This window comes from Hemibagrus wyckioides, linkage group LG28 (genome assembly GCF_019097595.1).
Source record: "Hemibagrus wyckioides isolate EC202008001 linkage group LG28, SWU_Hwy_1.0, whole genome shotgun sequence".
Classification (NCBI taxonomy): Eukaryota; Metazoa; Chordata; class Actinopteri; order Siluriformes; family Bagridae; genus Hemibagrus; species Hemibagrus wyckioides.
Window position 1 is genome coordinate 13,031,448 of NC_080737.1, and position 18,710 is coordinate 13,050,157.

General features: G+C 41.3%; 1 protein-coding gene and 1 non-coding gene across 3 annotated transcripts in view; both read left to right on the plus strand.

Annotated features, from left to right (window-relative positions):
- The window catches only part of si:dkey-220k22.1 (multiple epidermal growth factor-like domains protein 9), an 83,174-nt gene that overhangs the window by 34,444 nt on the left and 30,020 nt on the right, over positions 1-18,710 (plus strand). The gene's annotated exons all lie outside the window — the stretch shown is intronic.
- Positions 9,022-9,093, plus strand: trnag-acc (transfer RNA glycine (anticodon ACC)). The gene has a single exon. It is a non-coding gene; the product is annotated as a tRNA-Gly (tRNA).

The following is an 18,710-nucleotide window of genomic DNA, read 5'->3' on the forward strand; positions in this document are numbered from 1 at the left end:
ACGCGTCTCCACTGCTCTAGAGTCCAGTGGCGGCGTGCTTTACACCACTGCATCCGACGCTTTGCATTGCACTTGGTGATGTATGGATTGGATGCAGCTGCTCGGCCATGGAAACCCATTCCATGAAGCTCTCTGCACACTGTTCTTGAGCTAATCTGAAGGCCACATGAAGTTTGGAGGTCTGTAGCGATTGATTCTGCAGAAAGTTGGTGACCTCTTCGCACTATGCACCTCAGCATCCGCTGACCCCGCTCCGTCAGTTTACGTGGCCTACCACTTCGTGGCTGAGTTGCTGTCGTTCCCAAACACTTCCACGTTCTTATAATACAGCTGACAGTTGACTGTGGAATATTTAGGAGCGAGGAAATTTCACGACTGGATTTGTTGCACAGGTGGCATCCTATCACAGTTCCACGCTGGAATTCACTGAGCCCCTGAGAGCGACCCATTCTTTCACAAATGTTTGTAAAAACAGTCTGCATGCCTAGGTGCTTGATTTTATACACCTGTGGCCATGGAAGTGATTGGAACACCTGATTCTGATTATTTGGATGGGTGAGCGAATACTTTTGGCAATATAGTGTATGTCGTTTAGTGTCATTCGTTTGCTAGCTATAATATGTCAGAGCTGGAAGTGTATCTGGTGCCATCTAGAGGGTGTATTCTTGCCGTCACACACACCTCTGCTCATTCATCAGGAGACAGAACGCTGTGACCTGAAGTCTTCAGCTAGACGTAATGAAATGATTGAGATTCTCCAGAGACGCACGCAGGGAGTTTAACTGCTCTCATTGACCTGAGAGAGCTTCAATTATGAGCTAATGATGCTTTCAGTGGTCTGTCATGCTTTTTTTTTTTTTTTTTTTTGTCGTCGTGCTATGCAGCAGCAGGTACAGTTTAGAACTGAACAGAGTGGATGGATGTAATATCAAGCCAGCGGCACTTCCTTTAACAAGCTCGAGCCTTTCCGCTACTGAGCTCTAAAGTCGTTGCTTATTAGAAGGTGCTCATCACACCACAATTAATTAATATATTCACTGAAATCTCATTGATGTTTATCCAATGTGTTGTATGTTATGCAAATGAAATTTTTGAAATTTTTTTTGGAGTGTTGGGGATCATCAGCTTTTTATCAGGAAGTTGATTTGAATCTCTTAATCTCTGTTTCACAGTCATACAAAGGTCACTGGGTTTCAGGTACAACAGAGACACACTGCTCTCCAAAACACTGAGTAATCATTCCAAGTATGAGTGCGCACACACACACACACACACACACACAGCACTGAAATGGCATTTACAGGGCTGAAGGAGAAGTGAGGAAATGATGTGAAGCGATAGAAGAAGCTCTTCTGTTTGCGAGTGCACTTCACATGATGTGTTTAGATTTGCCTTAGCACTCTACTCCTTCTGGATCTGATTTTATTGCCATTTCAAGGTTTAGGTGAGAGAAATGATGGACTGTTCTGTACTCCTTTATTGTGCTACTGATGCAGTTTTATTGTAGCATTGCTGACGATTATGCTTCTAGAGCAATGGCAAGCAGCCAAGTGCAGAGTTATCACCCCATATGAAGTCCAAGCTCTGACATTTGTTAATTTTCTACCTCTCTTGAGAATGCAGTTGTTCCCGCTCTGTCTTTTTTTTTGCCTCTCTCTCTCTCATTGTCTATCATGAACCATCGTGAAGATGAGTTTAGCAGGCCCATGATTACACAGGGATGTAGTCCTTGCCCTGTGCTCTAAACCCGTCACTTGGTCCCACGCCAGCTGTTAGCTTCTGCTTCTGCGACTTGTCGAGTGTTGACATTTTTTACACACATGCAGATGCCACAACACTCATAGGAGGTGATGTACTAAAGCTATTAGCACATGTAAATTAATTCCCCGCTGGAAAAAGTGAATCTGAAAGGCAGTAACGATTATTTGTTCTACGCCAGGCTTCGATTACGTGACAAATGTTTTTAACAGCCACTCAGTTTTAATCACATCGGTCTGTGTGGACGCGATGGGAATGACGGAAGTAGCTTAGTCCAAACATTTACATATACATGACTAATGATGGGTAGGTGAAGAAACAGGGTGCTTAAGGTAGATTCTTTAAGTGTTTACCAAGCATGATGATAGATTATTAAACTTCAAATGGGCTTCAAATGTGTTGACGATCCTTCAAGACATATATTCTGGTCTGTTTTGTTGTCAGTGAGAGGAGGTAGATGTACTGCATCAGCTATACATGTTAAAAAAATGTCAATAAAAACCACTTATTGACTTCATGTAGAAAAGTGGAGAAGGTAATAATGAAGTGAAAATGAACACGTTTGTCTGTTATGGATTTAAAGAAACACACCAGAGCACCAAACAGCTCCAGTACAGCTTGACATGACTGGAATAAATCAGAATTACGATCAATACATAAGATAAAAAATAAGCGGAATAGAATTTTTTCCAAATACACTGGAAGGTACGCAGTGATGCAGTTCAATATCAATGGATATTACACAAGCTGAGAGAGAAAGGAGAAAATGTATTGTGTTGTCTGAAGGAAACATCTAGAAACTGCAGTCCTTTGTTTAGATTCAACCAATTTTCGGATTAAGACGACGAGAAAACGGAGCGAAAGTTCACCCATGTCTCTGTTAGCCTCGTGCGTTTCTTGTAAAGGCATAAAGCATGCAGTACCCTAGAAGCAGAGGAAAGAATTCCCAAGAATGCTACTTCATCAGCATCTGTTAAAGCGGTCAGTCCTGCAAACTGAATCACTACCTGCCTGTGTGTGAAACAGTTGCTGTTAACATGGGTTTATATGATGAGTGTAACAAGAGTTCTGTTTTTAAGGATGCAAACAAAATATTTTGGTCAGAAATGGTCAAAATCTTCACTAGCCAAGGTGTGGATCAACCAAATAATGGATCATCTAGGTGCTAGATTTGATTTATGGTGACAAAGGTTTTATTTTTGTTTAGTATTTTTACTTTAGTTCGTCGACAGTTGATATACTGTATGAAAGGATTATATAAAAATGTACAGTTATATTTAACGTGTCTCAAACAGCAGGCAGTTCCTGACTACCAAATACTCTTCTTGAATGTAAAGTTAATAAAATCTATTGGTTCTGGACGGTTAACAAGTTTACTGTGTTTCTTAAAATGCTAGACCGCAAGCAGAGAAACAATATGGCACAAGCCGAATAACAGTATCGGTCCATTTGGCTGAGGGGCAGGCCAGATGTTTGTCGTCTTTTCCTTTAATCAGCTAATGCAGCCTACCACAAAAAGCCCTAATGTGCGTTTCTTTGCCTTTCTTTGTTTCTCCAATCCCTTTTCCCCCTTCTCACCCTTGTCTTCGTACGATCCATTCTACATCGAGCTCTAAAAGCTCTTTTCATTGGGCTAAATGTTGGCAAAGGCGGCGTCCCTGCCCATGTCTTCAAGCAGCCCACGTCTGTTACGGCTGCGTGCGAACAAACAGGCCTTATTTCAAATCATCGAAAAAGGCCTCATTCACGTCAGACGGGGGGGGGGAACAGTAGACTCTTCAATATCCGACCTCCCCGAAGTCGTCCTCCAACCAGGCGACCTTCCTTCCACACCCACAGGGATAATGTCACCAGAGCAAGCTGCTCCAGTACTTGTCCATTGTGGTCCTGCAGTGCTCAAGTTCCAGCAGGATGAATCATAAATCATGACATTTGTAGGCCTTTCTTTTTCCTGTCGTATGAATCACTCCAGAAACACTCGGACTCTTTTTCTCCATCTCCAGTGACGTTTAATCTGGCTGCCAGCAGCGGTCCATGGGGCAAAAGCATTGGTTGCATTCTGACATGAGCTTTGAAACTCATTTCCAAGTCTCTTATACTGATGAAACACAAAGTTGTGATCTCTTTATTGAAATGCTGCAGAGATCTCTCTCTCTATATATAAAATTTTCCCCAAACCTGCTTTTGATTGGATTTTAAACTTTAAAAGTATCTTAAAGCATTGTCGTTGTTTTTTGTTTTGCTTTTTTTTGCCATGTGTTGAACAAACTGCTGTGCTTAATCTTCATTTTTGTTCCATGTAAAGCAATACAGGGAGAAAATCATTAAAAAAAGATTATTCTTCGTGGATAATCAAGCCAAATGTTCACTTTAGCCTCTCGCACACCTTTTACAGGATTTTAATTGCTTAATATGAGGCGGTTAGTTTCCGGATGATTAGGGAAAGAAGCCGAATTGCTGTGAAATGCAGACAAAGGGAGATGTAAATGAAATCAGAAGAGTGAAATTAAGTTTGACTGGAGGCTTCACAAATTCTCCAGTGTCTCATTACGCAGTCGCATATTTGATAGAACGCTTGAGTGAAACGGGATTTGATTATTCAGATTTACGCACACTTGGGCAGGTCTGTTGGAGTGAAAGCCTAGAGGGTCAGGATCACTTAACACGGCTTGATTGAGGAGCTCTGCATGAGTTGCCGGTAGAAGGTTTACTATTGCTGTTGATATATATATATTTTTTTTTTTTGGTACCACTCCAAGGAGTCCGTGCCAGCCAGTCCCCCGACTGTAAACAATTTGTATTCCTTTTATAATTACTATCTGCATATTATTCATCTGCATAATATCATACAAGATTTAATATAATCTCTTTATTTTGCCAAGTATGTTATATGGACAGTTAATCATGTTTAAGAAAATAGATGTATGGAAAATAGTTAGCGAGCCCCGGGGCGACTCAACGGGCTCAGCAATGGGTTGCGTACCAATGGGGAAAGGTATAGTGACCAACTGGGCTTGTAAACAACAACACAAAGCAGTACAGAAATTGACTGTAGGTGATACCAGTCCACTAGTTATCACCATCGCTATTATTTTAAGGTGTAGGTAAAGGAAACAGGCGAGGCACGTTAATCTGCAGTCACTCAAGGAGCTCAAGACAGCAAGAGTTAGATCTGTTTGGGAAAGAAGTGCTTGGAGCTTGCTGGATAGTGCAGGACACTGTAGGCCTGAGGAAGCAATAAACATTAAGGGGCACACTGGTTCATTCTGGGAAGTTGCTCTTCTCTTCTCCTGCCCCAGGTTCTGACGGAGTAAACAGCCAGCCCTGGATAATGGGACAGATGGGCCAGAGCGATATTTCCATGATTTCCCATGCATCCTCAGCACCGCTGCAGCTCTTATTAACACGCCCGCTTAGTACCAGTTATTTCTGCTGATTAATACACAGAAGCACGTAACATAGCAACAGCTGACCATTAATTTTCATGTACATGTAATTTTCAGCTCCACATGGAGCCGTGATTTTGGTTTCAAAGTACTGCTGCTGAAATGCCTCCATGATGGTGAAGGGCATTTCCTCTTTTACATACATGAGCTCACGGACGCCTGTGATTGACAGGAGAGAGAGCGAGCGAGAGAGAGAGCGAGCGAGAGAGAGAGCGAGCGAGAGAGAGCGAGCGAGCGAGCGAGAGAGAGAGAGAGAGAAAGTAAGTAAGTATGCCGTCCCTCCTAACAGTGAGCGTGGTAGTTGTGCTTTTTATGACTCTCAGACGTCAGGATTCGTAATTATGTGATCTCCTAATGATATGATGTACAATTTTCTGTTGTGCCTCACAGGAACTCTGGAATTGAGATTATAACGTTAAGTATAACACAGCGAAGTGACAAATCCTGTGGCATATGAGGTCTGACATTTTTTATAATTTCTCCACTTCCTAGCTGCAGTTAGTTCCTGTTTACTGCTTCACATGTTTGGCAAAAAGGAAGAGAAACTTGTATCCAAGTGACATCGAATGTGAAGACATTTATGAAGAAATTCGAAGCTTTCAAGGAAGTAACAGATTGCTTTGCGAATCTGCTAATGAGGCTAGCACAGAACAATACACCCAACCAGGTTGCACTCTGCTTTTAAAGCTATCTAATTGGACACACTAATCAATCTATAGCTATTAAAAAAAAAAACATGCATGTCCGCAAGATAACGTTAGTATGAACGTAGATGGCTGGATATAGACTCATCATCAGCCTTGAATTTTTTATTTTTTAGCCTTTTTAACCTGCTCACCGTGCAAAAGCCCAAGAACTGTAGCCAAGGAAAAGAACATTTCATTAATCGACTTTGTTGAAAGAAATGAAAGAAATCTTTGAAACAAACAGCCTCCTTCTTGGCTGTGGATACGACCAGAGGCAGTAAAAATGAACATTCTCAATGTCACTTGCACATGCCTTGGAAGCCAGCATTCACTCCTAAATCTGTCCTGGAGCATTTAATTACCACTGGACCATGGGTGCTAACAACACCTCACTTATCGGTCATCGTAGGTCTGTCAGTCTGAACAAGTGTCCTTTTCCTGTGCATGTAAGAGGAATTGGCTAAACCTGAGCCAGTTCGTAGCTAGACCTAATACAGAGGCATGCCAAACATTCTCCAGATGTGCAATGAAAAAAGGGGTAGGGAAGCATGTCTAATATATTAGGCCTAGTTTCCTTTTTCTTGCAGTGCTAAGCAGAGTGAACATTGACTGCACTGTTATTTTAGAAACATAAGCAGGGGAGTCACTAACCCTCAACTGACTGAAAATAATTTGAGGGAAACCTTACTTCTGTTGTTTTGGCTTATTGGGTTATATTTAGCCTTCAAGTTGATCAGTGTGTGTATACGTTAGATTCACTCGACATTCTACACTAGACTATACAGAAGGAGGCATAAGTATGCTAGGCTTGTGCATTTTTTTTTTTTTTTTTACCTCCTTGATTTAATCATCAGCAAAATGAGCATTTCCACCATTCCTTATTTGAGGAGAGGAGGGGAGGGTGTGATATTATTCCCAGCTGTGCAGTCAGGAGCTGCTTGCTGGCAGAAGCAATCACAATTTTTGGGTACAACAGTAAAAAAAACAAAAACATTAAAAACACAGTACATTACTCAAGCATAACCTTTTCGTCTAATGTCTACACGGTCGACATTTTCACTCGTCATCTGCTGCGAGTGTCTGAGCAGCTGTGTCCTTTTTTCCATTCGTTTCCTTAGGTTACTTTTTCCAATTCTTAATATATAACTATATGCTACTCTAATGTTAGCTAAGTCAAACATACACGGTTATTTTATTTCACAGTCATGAATGAAACATTTACCGTGAGAGGAACGCGAACACAGGGCCAGTCAAGAACATGTGAAGGGTACCTACTAATGCAATATAATCAGAGTAGATATCGTGGCAGCATAAAATTGTGTAGAGACAAATTGTGCTAATCATTATATCACACAAGATTTTACATAATGCATTCGCTACTGGCACCAGAACGCCAGAAAATCCACGACAACACCTCTGAGGGATCATCTGTGTGGAACACTTAAGCGCCTGCCTTCTGTGACGATGAATATTTTATACCGGAGCATACTTGAGAAATTCAGCTACTTAAAGTGTAAACAAGTGCCGCTGGTCTAAAGGATACTCGGTGCTTAATATGATAAGCTACTGTGGTGATTAGTAGGTTATGAGTTCAGATCCTAAGGCTGCTAGTGAACTGCGCTTGAACTAGACTCATAAGCCTGGTTTCTCATAGTGTCAAATGTCAGCTTTGCATCAAGATGCCTCATTCAGTAGGTTTGGTATTTGGTGGACCTCCTGCTCTGCCTACGTTTTTATTCACGGCCACAACTCGGAACCAAGAATAATTCCTGTGCCCTGTCTTGAGTGTCGGACCTTCTTCCTCCACCCCTCATTGTGACAAGCCTGCTCAGGAGTAACAGGCCTCCAGAAGCCGTGGGCCGACAGAATGAGCTTCTAATCCTATCGGCAGGCCAGGCGCTGATAAATGGCTGCGGATGCAGGGCAGGCATTCATGGGACACTAAAGCTCTGCTCCAGCAGCTTCTCTGTAATTCAGCTCCAGCCTCAGGCACACTGCCCCTACTGTGTCGTTACCTATGCAAAGCAATATTCAGATTTTTTTTTTTTTTTTTTAATCTCAGGTAAATTAAACATTTAAACAAAATTGACTTCGGAGAGCAGAACCCCAAGGCATAGATTACTATTAAAATAAAGGATGAAAAAGATTTTTGGCATTCCTGCACAAAAATGTCTCGGAAAGAAAGAGTATCTGTCTTATTATAGAAAGTACACCGAGCTCGGAACTATTAAAGAATTATTACGTCTAATTACCTGTACTTTATAAATATCAGTGGTGGACAGATTGTAGACGAATATAGCATTCATCTGGACAGCCTATGTATATCTAACCTAGGTCCTTTTGGTGTCTCATCTTGAGGAAAATATGATTTTTCTTTTTTTTTTATATGCAGACCGATAGCAATGACATCTTTTGTTAATTGACATTTCTTTTGCTCTTGCCGTTTTCCAAGTTTCTATCCTATCTAAACCTGGTTGCACTTGAAAAAAAGGGCCGCTTTCTGATCTTTTCTACAGATGACACCAAATGCAATCTAATTTGGCTCTGTTGCTGTTCCCTCGTCATCATCACTTGTTTTTCCAGGGCATTTATAAAGTTCCGTTCCACTTATTTTTTTATTTTTGTCGTAGCACTGACCACAATCTAACCCTAACATTATTTCTCCTTCCTGCCTTACAGTTAAGTAGATGATTTGGCGTGCTTAATGCTCGCTAACGTGTTTGTGTGTCAGAGTGCAGTCTGGTGTACCGAGCAGCTCTTGTTGAAAGCAGGTACCAATTAAAATAGAAACTGGAAGAGAATGATGCAGGGACTTCACTGGGCTTTTATATGGTCAAAAGAATGTGGACGTCTGACTACTATACCCACTGTCGCCACAGTGTTAGAAGCACACAGTTGTGCTATATGCTGTATAATAAGATTTGCCTTCACATGATTATGCCCCTGTGCATAAAGTGACTCCCTGAAGAAACATGGCTTGCCTAAGTTGGACTGGAATGGAATCTGATCCCTGATCTCAAACCCACCCAATATCTTTAGGATGAACTGCACCCTGTCACCCAACATCAGGGCCTGATCTCACTAATGCTCCTCACAGCTTTGCTCCAATTCTAGTGGAAAGCCTTGTAAGGGCATTGGTGGCTCAGTGGTAAGGCTTCTTGCCTACCATGCGGAAGGCCCGGGTTCGATTCCCAGCCAATGCCCAAACCCCGGCCACTGGATGCAGTGCCGGTCCCAAGCCCGGGTAAAAATGGGAGGGTTGTGTCAAGAAGGGCATCCGGCGTAAAACCTGTGCCAAGTTGTTGTGTGGACCAGTTGGTCTGCTGTGGTGACCCCTCACTCAGGGAGCAGCCGAAAGAATACTCATCGTCAGGTGTCTCTGTCCATGTCTTTATGGAGCTTGCTTTGTGTACAGTGGCATTCCCATGCTGGAACTTATTTGTATCTATTAGGTCCAGTCAAGGTAATTCATAATGCTACAGCATACAATCGTGTGCAACTGCGATGATCAGGTGTCTACATACTTTTGGTTGTCTGGGATTTTGAAATGTATTTGATTATTGATTTGTCATAAAACTCTGGTTACTGCATTTCTCAGTGCACTCAGCGTTTCTAGGTCACCGGTGACGACTGACTGTCCGTTTGTGCCGAAACATTTTTCCTCATACACGGTCCATGCTGAGAACCAGATGGTTCATTAGATCTCCAGTGATCCATGCTGGAACTTCCCATTTCTACAAACTCATCCTCTGTCAGGTGTGACCTTCACCCTGACCCTTCTCCATCAATACTGAAACATGGCCATGCATGGACATCTAAAAACCTGTGACCCTATGACAAGGTGATTAATGGAGGAGGTACCCTGGAAGGATGTTGCTGCTATTCAAGTATTATGATACGTGTTTCCTGCTACTTCACCTAGTGACAACAGATGTTGAACTGAGAAATCATGAAGATGGAAGAAAAAACATCAGTAAAAATCATTTCAGCTAGAACAGAAATGTTCCGGATGGAGAGTATGTTTTAAGTATCTTCATTTCGAGAGAGTTTATATTTATGTGCAATCAGATTGGTTTTCGAATTCTGAATTGGAAACCGCCATGGGAAAACAAATTTCAGATTAATTTTTACGCCTCACATTTATACATGAACCGGGATCATTTTTAATTCGATTACAGTTGAAGAGAAGTTCCTCAGCTCAAACGCATAATGACAGTCCTGATCAATAACATTGAGATGTGGATGCATTCATCTCTGACTCCTTTTTTTTATTTTGTTTTTTCACTGCACTCGATCACATCTCATCGCCTAGAGCTGGTGAAAGCCCTTGGCCGGTGCAAGGCCTCGTGTTCCGGTCCTGACGCAGTAATGGGATCAGACATCCTGTTCAAAAATGTCACCTTTCTTTGTTGCTCGTCCAAGAAAACTTTACAAAGTGTACTCCTTAGGTTCATCCATCACACGACTTGGCATCTCTTAAGCCCCAGCCAAGTTGACCCTCCAAGGTCTATTCTTGTTTAGCATTGAAAAATAAATGGCTTGCAGTTTCAGTTTGAATACATTTACAGATTTTTAGAGTGTTTGTGGTTGATGCAGTGTATAATCTGTCTCACCATTAACTTTGAATTAAAATGAAAAAATCATAAACTAGAACTTTCTTTTCATACAATCAAGACTACAGTGTATTTCCTACCCTTTGTGTTTGACTGCATCTCAAAAAAAAAATTCACAAAAAGCACTCTGGACTAAATCATACCACAGCAGGGGATACGGCGGCTCTGAAAACCCTTTGGTTGTGAAATCCTGTTGTTAAAACTACTACATCAGCTACTAAAACATGACATTACTAACCCAAACTCACCGAAACTACTACGGTTTGATGCTTCGCTGAGATTTTTATATTGTTTATTTACTCCTCACACTATTTACTCTTTCCACACAGCCACGCTCTTCCTTATGATAAATCATTTTGATGTTATGGTCGATTAACACCCTGATCATTTTTAGCCTCATAGTCATCATAGCGTGTGAATTTCACACAAATGACTAGAGATGTTAAAGGCTGCTGATACAACACTGTCCGGTAATTTCTCTCGGGAAGAGCGCCGGTCGTACAGACGCAAATCGAGTCATTCTGAAGAGCACTTTTGCTCTCCTCCCTCATTCCTTCCATTTCATTCTCTCTCGGTCAGTCCTCTGCATTCACTCAGACCAGCTCTGGCATGCAGACGGAGGGGCTGTTGGTTCTTTCCAGCTCGGCTCTCAGCACAGAGCTTCTTTGTTCACCGTGCCCACTGCCTTACCAAACACTTAATGTTTTCAGCCAGCTATTTTTGAAGCTTCTATCTTTTATTTTTTTTTATACGGATATCTGTGGAACCTTTATTCTTCTAATGTAGCAATAGTTTAATGCTCACTTGACAGTTTTTCTAAACACACACACACGCAAAGTGGCATGATGATGAGTGGCACTTTTTACTGAGAATGAACATAATGGCTAGTTGTAACGTAAATGCCAAAAAATATAAAGGCAAACCCAGCTACTTTCTTTTTTTAAATTTATTTTCATGCATTATTCAACAGATTTTCAGAGTAATTAGTCAGCCCTGTGATGCAATATGAGACGAATAATCCTGCCTCATCTGTGTAGCTATGTGAGATTAATCTCCCCCAAATTTTTAAGAAAATGTAATAGTCACCGTTCACTGATAACTTAAAAACACTCTGCGTCTGCGGAAACTATGATCGGGCTGACAGAGCGCAAGAATTATCTCCAGATGTTCCCGTTATCTTCGTTTATTAGAAAGATTCGTTATTATAATATGACTGAACAAAACCAACTTTCGTTGGATTTTAATCATCGCAGCATTGCCGCATTACCTCAGTGATTCCATCCTGAGCTCGGGTTGCTGTCGGTGTGGAGTTCTGCATGTTCTCCCTGTGTCCATGTGGTGTTCCTCTGGATTCTCAGGGGATTGGCTCTGAATCTTTTGTGCTCAGAGGTACACCGATCAGCTTTAACATTAAATCCACCTGCTTAATACTGTGTATTTCCCCTCATGCGCTGCTACTTGTCCAGACATGGACTCCACCAGTCCTCTGAAGGATTGCTGTGGTATCTTGACAGCAAGACATTAGCAGCAGATCCTTTAAATCTGCTGCGAGGTGGGGCCTCTGTGGATCAGACTAGTTTGCAGAGAACATCCCACAGACGCTCGATCAGATTGAGGCCAAGTCAAAACTCTTTGTCATGTTCCTCAAACCATTCCTGAACAAATTTTGCAGTGTTGCATGGAGCATTATCCTTGCTGAAAGAGGACAATAGTAGTAGGGAATACTGTTATGCTGAAGGTGTGTATTTGGTCTGCAGCAATGTTTAGGTAGGTGGTACGTGTGAAAGTAACTTCCACATGAATGCCAGGACCTAAGATTGCCCAGCACAACATTGCCCAGAGCTTTACACTGCCTTGGCTAGCTTGCATTCTTCACATAGTACATCCTGGTGCCATGTCTTCCCAAGGTAAGTGATGAACATGCACCTGGCTGTCTATATGATGTAAAAAAAAAAAAAAAACACAGACCAGGCCACTTTCTTCCATTGCTCCATGGTTCAGTCCTAAAGCTCGTTTGCCCATTGTAGAGGTGGACAGGTGCCCATGTCCCTGTCACTGTTTTTCCACTTTTTGTATGTACCAGCCACTGCATACTGAGACCTGCAGTCCTGCCATCACAGTCTGGTCTTTGTCACTCAGATCCTTACTCTTGCCCATGATTTCCGCTTCCAACACATCATCATCATCAAGAATTGACCATTCATTTGCTGTCTAATATATCCCAACTCTTGACAGGTACCACTGTAATAAAATGATCAGCGTTATTCACTTCACCTGTTCACAATTATTGGCACCCCTGGTTAAGATGTGGTGTTAGGCTTCTAATAAAAAAAATTTTATTGCAGAAGCATAATCTCACACTGAAAAATCTAACCTATATCTCAAGCGAATTTAAAAAAAAATACAAAAAAAAATCCAAGACTAAAAAAAGATTTTTTTTTTTTTTTTTTTTTTTTAATAATAAAATCACCTATTTCACAATTATTGGCCCCCCTAACAATTCCTGTAAGATAAGCATATTTGTAATTTTTTCTGTACTGATCAGAAACTTTTAATTAATTATTCATGACTTCTTGTCTCCCTGGCGTATAAATATGACGTGACACAGAGGCCTATTTCTCTTATCCACTCTTAAAACATGGGAAAGACAAGAGAACACCCATTTAAGTAAGGCAGATGTGTGTCGGCCTTCATAAGTCAGGCAATGGCTACAAGAAAATAGCCACTTGCCTGAACTTGCTCATAAGTTTATCATTAAGAAGTTTAAAACAACTGGAACAAACATGGCTGGACGAGGACCCGAGTTTATCTTGCCACCACGTACAGTGAGGAGGATGGTAAGAGGAGTAAAAAAAAAATCTCCAAAGGTCACTGTTAGAGAACTGCATCATCGAGTGGCATTTTGGGGTCACAAAGTCTCCATAACAACCATCAGACGCTATCTCCGTGCCAACAAGCTGTTTGGGAGGCATGCAAGGAAAAAGCCTTCACAAACGTAAACGTCTGGAGTTTGCTAAGCAGTACTGGGACTTCAACTGGGACCATGTGCTTTGGTCAGATGAGGCTAAGATAGAGCTTTTTGGCGACAAACACTCTAAGTGGGTCTGGCCTAAAACACCATATGCCCACTGTGAAGGATGGTGGAGGATCTGTGATGCTCTGGGCCTGTTTCTCTTCCAAAGGCCCTGGGAACCTTGTTAGAGTGCATGGCATCATGAACTCTTTGAAATACCAGGACATTTTAAATCAAAACCTGATGGCCCCTGTCAGAAAGCTGAAGATGGGTTGTCATCTGGTCTTTCAACAGGATAATGACCCAAAACATGTTGGGAAATCTACACAAAAATGGTTCCGCATACACAAATCTAGCTCCTCCCATGGCCATCTCAGTCCCCAGACCTCAACTCAATTGAAAACCTGTGGGGTGAGCTGAAGAGGAGAGAAAGGACCCAGGACTTTGGATAATCTAGAAAGATTGTGCAAAGAGGAATGGTCAAAGATCCCTCTCTCTGTATTCTCCAAACTTGTGAAATGTTATAGGAGAAGATCAAGATCTTTGGCACAAGGGGGTTGTACAAAGTATTAACATCAGGGGTGCCAATAATTATGGCACACATGATTTCATGTAAAAAAAAATATATATATATATTTCTTAATGTGGGATATATTTTTCCACTGAATAATTTTTTAATCAGATTTTTCTCTTTTTTTCCATTGTTTAAATAATATTGTTATATTATAAGCCTAAGAACACATCTTAACCAGGGGTGCCAATAATTGTGGAGGGCGCTGTAGTTGTTCTAACGTTAAGGCTGATTGGTGTATTAGCTCTGAGCTGTGATACAGAGTGTAACACAGTAACTGCTGCCTAATTTCCTCAGTTTGTTAATGAAGCTAATATTTGTATAGCCGCTATTTGCCGTTTAATCCTTATTTGTCTAATCCTTCTGATTACAGTGTGCTTAACAAGACTCCACTGTTTAATCAACGTTATTCAGTTTTGGAGGACCGACGTGTGGGGTGATGTAAGCTTTATAGCCGAGTCGACACAATAACGTTGCAGCACGATAATGAGGATGCAAATTATCCTGCTTAATGTGCAAACATGAGTAGCTTATAATATGGGCCTCTGCTGGCACCTCACCCTCCCTGATCCTCATCCCAGTCCTGCTGTTTTTGCTCTAAGAAGGTGATAAGGACGCAGCAGATGAGTTCTCCATGGGTATCATGGGCTTTAGGAGGTGGTTGGCATGGACTGCCATTTGTTGGCAGTATTTGCTTCTGGAAAAGAGGAGCTTTGCTGCTTTTTTTTTTTTTTTCCCTGTGATAGAAATCAGTTTGAAATGCACAGGAGTCAGACTGGCCTATTCTTAGCTGAAAATATGCTTTGCCAACCAATATCACTGCAGCATACTTACTATACACCATAACCGTATCATTTCATACAAGTACAGAGATTCATTTCTTTTTATAATTATACCCTACACATCAAAAAAAAAAAAAAAAACAAGCTTAGGAAATACCCAGGAACTGAGTGAGCTCGATACTAGACTCAGGGGGAGTGTGCCTATTTCTTAATGATCTGGAAAAGACCCAAACGCCAGCAAAAAGCTGTAAAAGCAAAGAATGGCCTCATTTCGGCGCTCACAGCAGGCCTGTTCTTTATAGAGCTAACCTTTTCCAACTTCTGAGAGCTTTTTCTCTGGTGGCAATAAGACCAATCAGCAGTCTTTATCCACTAATTATGCCTAATTGTTTTTGGAGACACTGGATCCATTTTTGCAGATGTGCTCATTATTGCCAAGACGTTCGAGGCCAGCGAAGCACTTTGTCATTTCCGAACGGGTGGCACCAGAATTTTACAGCAATTTAGCCTCCTTGTGGTGTTTGAGCAGAAGGTGCTTCAGCTCTGACTCATGTGGCATTCCTCCTTCTTCTTCTTCTTCTTCTTTTTTTTGTGATTACATCAGACTTTCACTCCGAGGCCCTCTGATCACAGCCGCTTGCATTTCTCGGGGTTGTTGCCATGGAAACATGCCTCCGCAGGGCTCTTTGTGGGGTAGTGTGGTAAGCTTAACAGTTTTTAGATCGAATCAGTTAAGTCTTTTGGATAAGCGAACTGGATAATATCACAGTGTCAGTGATGTCTACAGTAATGCTGTGTTTTGTCTCCCTTCTGGCCCTGTGTGTGTTTTTCCACTCTGTCTGCCATGGCTCGTTTGGGTTCTTTTCATCCTTTCATATGTTGTTTCGTGGTTTGATGTTGTCCTTTGACATATTTGCAAAAGTTTCCATGATATGCTGCGAGTCAAGCTTTCATATCCTTTGTTTCATAATGGTTTTTCTTTTCCACACTGAAGTTTGTAATAGTGATGATTTAATATTGTGACACAGTTGTGTATTTAACATTACGAGATCGCACACAGCTATATTCCGAGCTAACGGGATAACTCCAGCCTTTTGTGTTATTCACGGGTTGCGTGAGAGTTACGTATATGAGTTGTGTGTGAGAGTGTTGCAGTTATGTGAACTGACATTGGAACCACTGACCACAACATACTGAGAAAACAATATACACTGAAATGATTCAGGCAAATATTTATATACATAAATATGATTCTTTTGATTCATAGTACTGTTCCTGTAAAGTCCACAAAATTGTTTTGGGTTTTTTTTTTTTTTTTTCCCCCACCAAATTCATGAATGATCTTAAAGTGAGCCAGTGCTTGGTCAGCTTATCCTTCGCATGTTATCTTTACAATAGAGCGCATCGAATAAACAAAAACATTGACATTCTTTTAACCTAAAGTAGCGAATTTAAAGCATGATCTAGTCGCAGGACTTATCATGATTTCACGTATCTTGTTGCTTCGTCAGAGTAAATTTAGCAGAACCGTAAAAATTAAACAAATAAAACTAAACATAATAACCGAACTGAATGGCGGCGAAGTTACACATACATCTGTGAGCTTGTTTGCGTCAGAGAAAATCCAAACGAAGCCATCTGGAGCGAGTTTACGAATATTTTATTCAGTCAGCGAGAGCTGTTTTGAGAGAGTCAACCCACGATACCAGCATTGCCTTCGGCATGCGTCCAAAAGCTAGGTGATTTTTCAGTCGGTTTTTTTTTTGTTGATGTGGGTGGTCTGTTCTATTTTTAGCCCAAGCTTGGTGGCGTGACTTCCTGTGACATGAAATGCTTGGCTTGGGTCAGTTCTTTAGTAAGCAGCCATACAGTTTTACATACGCTTCGTATTGGTGATATTTTTTAGGTGACTGGAACGGATTATCTGCATTTACATTATTTCTTATTGGAAAATTTGTTTCGCAATACACAGTTTCGCCTTATATTATTGAAGTTGCCATTTAACAGCTGTATTAGAAAAGGCAATGACTTAAAAGGGAGCACTAGTTTAGGGGTCTTCACAGTTCGAATGCAGATCCAGCAACATATTGGCTGGAAAAAATGCTCTAGCTGAGGCTGCACTTCAGCGGCTGTAGTTTTCTAACTGTGAAACCTTGCTGCCTGTTGAGGGCAATTACATGCAATTATGTAAATGATTTTACTGGAGGCAGCTGATCGGAACAAAGACTAGCTACAGGGCTGGAGACATTAGCCCAGATTTTCATATTATGACACATTTTCTTCCCCTTTTATTTCCTCTCTCTAATACAATTAGAAAACGACGCTGTTTATTCTTCCCCCATGACGTTAGTTAAAACTGGTTACATGAAGCGCCATGATGAAACGAAATTGAATCACAGATTATTAGGAGACTGTGTTGCGTATCCAGAACTTTGTCAAACTGTGTACATTTAGAGGTACAAGCACTCCGAGTGTTATGATATTTCATCACTGGACGTGTTTTGTTTTGCTAACACTGATTTAGCAGCGGGCCGGAGTGAAGTTCTTCTCTAGACGCAATTTGTGACGTAACCCTGCTTCACACAAAGCTTCTCTTGCGTTATTACTTTTGCATGAGTTGACATGAAGGGATCTGGTTCTCTCCGTGTATACACTTCACACAAATTATGAACCACAGCCATCTCCGTCCCCCTCCCCTTCCCTTCTCTGTATCCGTGTCTTAATATATTTCTTCTGACTGTGAGACTAGGCACAGCAAGGCTTCAAAGCTTGTGGAGGATTATAGAGTCAGTCAACGGCTCAAACCCACCGCCTGCGGCACACAAACCCACCCTCGAGCAGGGCGGCAGCTTTCTTAGACCCTTTGGCATCAGTTCAGGAAGATGAATTTCACACTTTTTAGTGCTTTTACACAGGATTTATGTAGTCCTAAAAATACAGCAGATTAACAGTGCTCAAATGATTAGAGGCTTATACGGTAGTTATTAAATAGAGATGAGACGTTGATTCACGGTGCCACAGTGTGATTTTTAAAGCCATTGTTTATTCACATCGATGCATCTGGGGTATAGATGTCTATTAGGGATGCCACTAATCTGATACCACAAAGAACAAAAACGGTTGATTGGATACCAGAGCGGTGAAAGAAAACGACCCAATCCAAAAAAAAAACTGGAATTGGATTTCTTTCAGCACCAGACCTTTAAGACGATTCATATTCAAATGCAGTTTTGTAAATGAATTTGACAGCCCTAGCATGTCATTTGTATTTCTATTAGAAATATTAGTCCTGTCCCTTTTTTTTTTTTTTTCTATAAAAGCAAGTGGTCGAAAAAAAATTGTGGCACATAATATTGTTTCCCTAACTGCTTATCTGAAATAAAGTTATCTTTTCCGAGCGCAGGAAGTAATTCTGCTTGTGTACGTGTTTAAAAACGAAGATGTTGCTGACGAGCGCTGGAAGCCGCTGCGCATTTCATCTTGCTCCGTGGTTAATTTTCTCCTCCATGTTTTTTAATGGTTTTTTCCTTAGTCTCAAGGTTATAATCAGAGAGAAAGGATCAAACTTATTCAGCACAACAGTAGGTAGGCCAATTATAGAGGGTTTTGGAAACGCACGGTTCTGATTGGACCTGGGTGGCGGGTGGTTGTTGGGGGTTAGGGGGAGGTGTATTAGAGGGAACTAAATTAAAGTTATGTGTGTGGGAGCGAAAGAAATAATTGCACAGTTTTATGAGCCTCTGAGTCTTGTAGAGAAACCACTACAATGTTCTGCTTCTGCTTCTAATAACTGAAGTGTCTCACGTTAACCATAGGTTTGTTCCAGGATGCTACAGGTCTT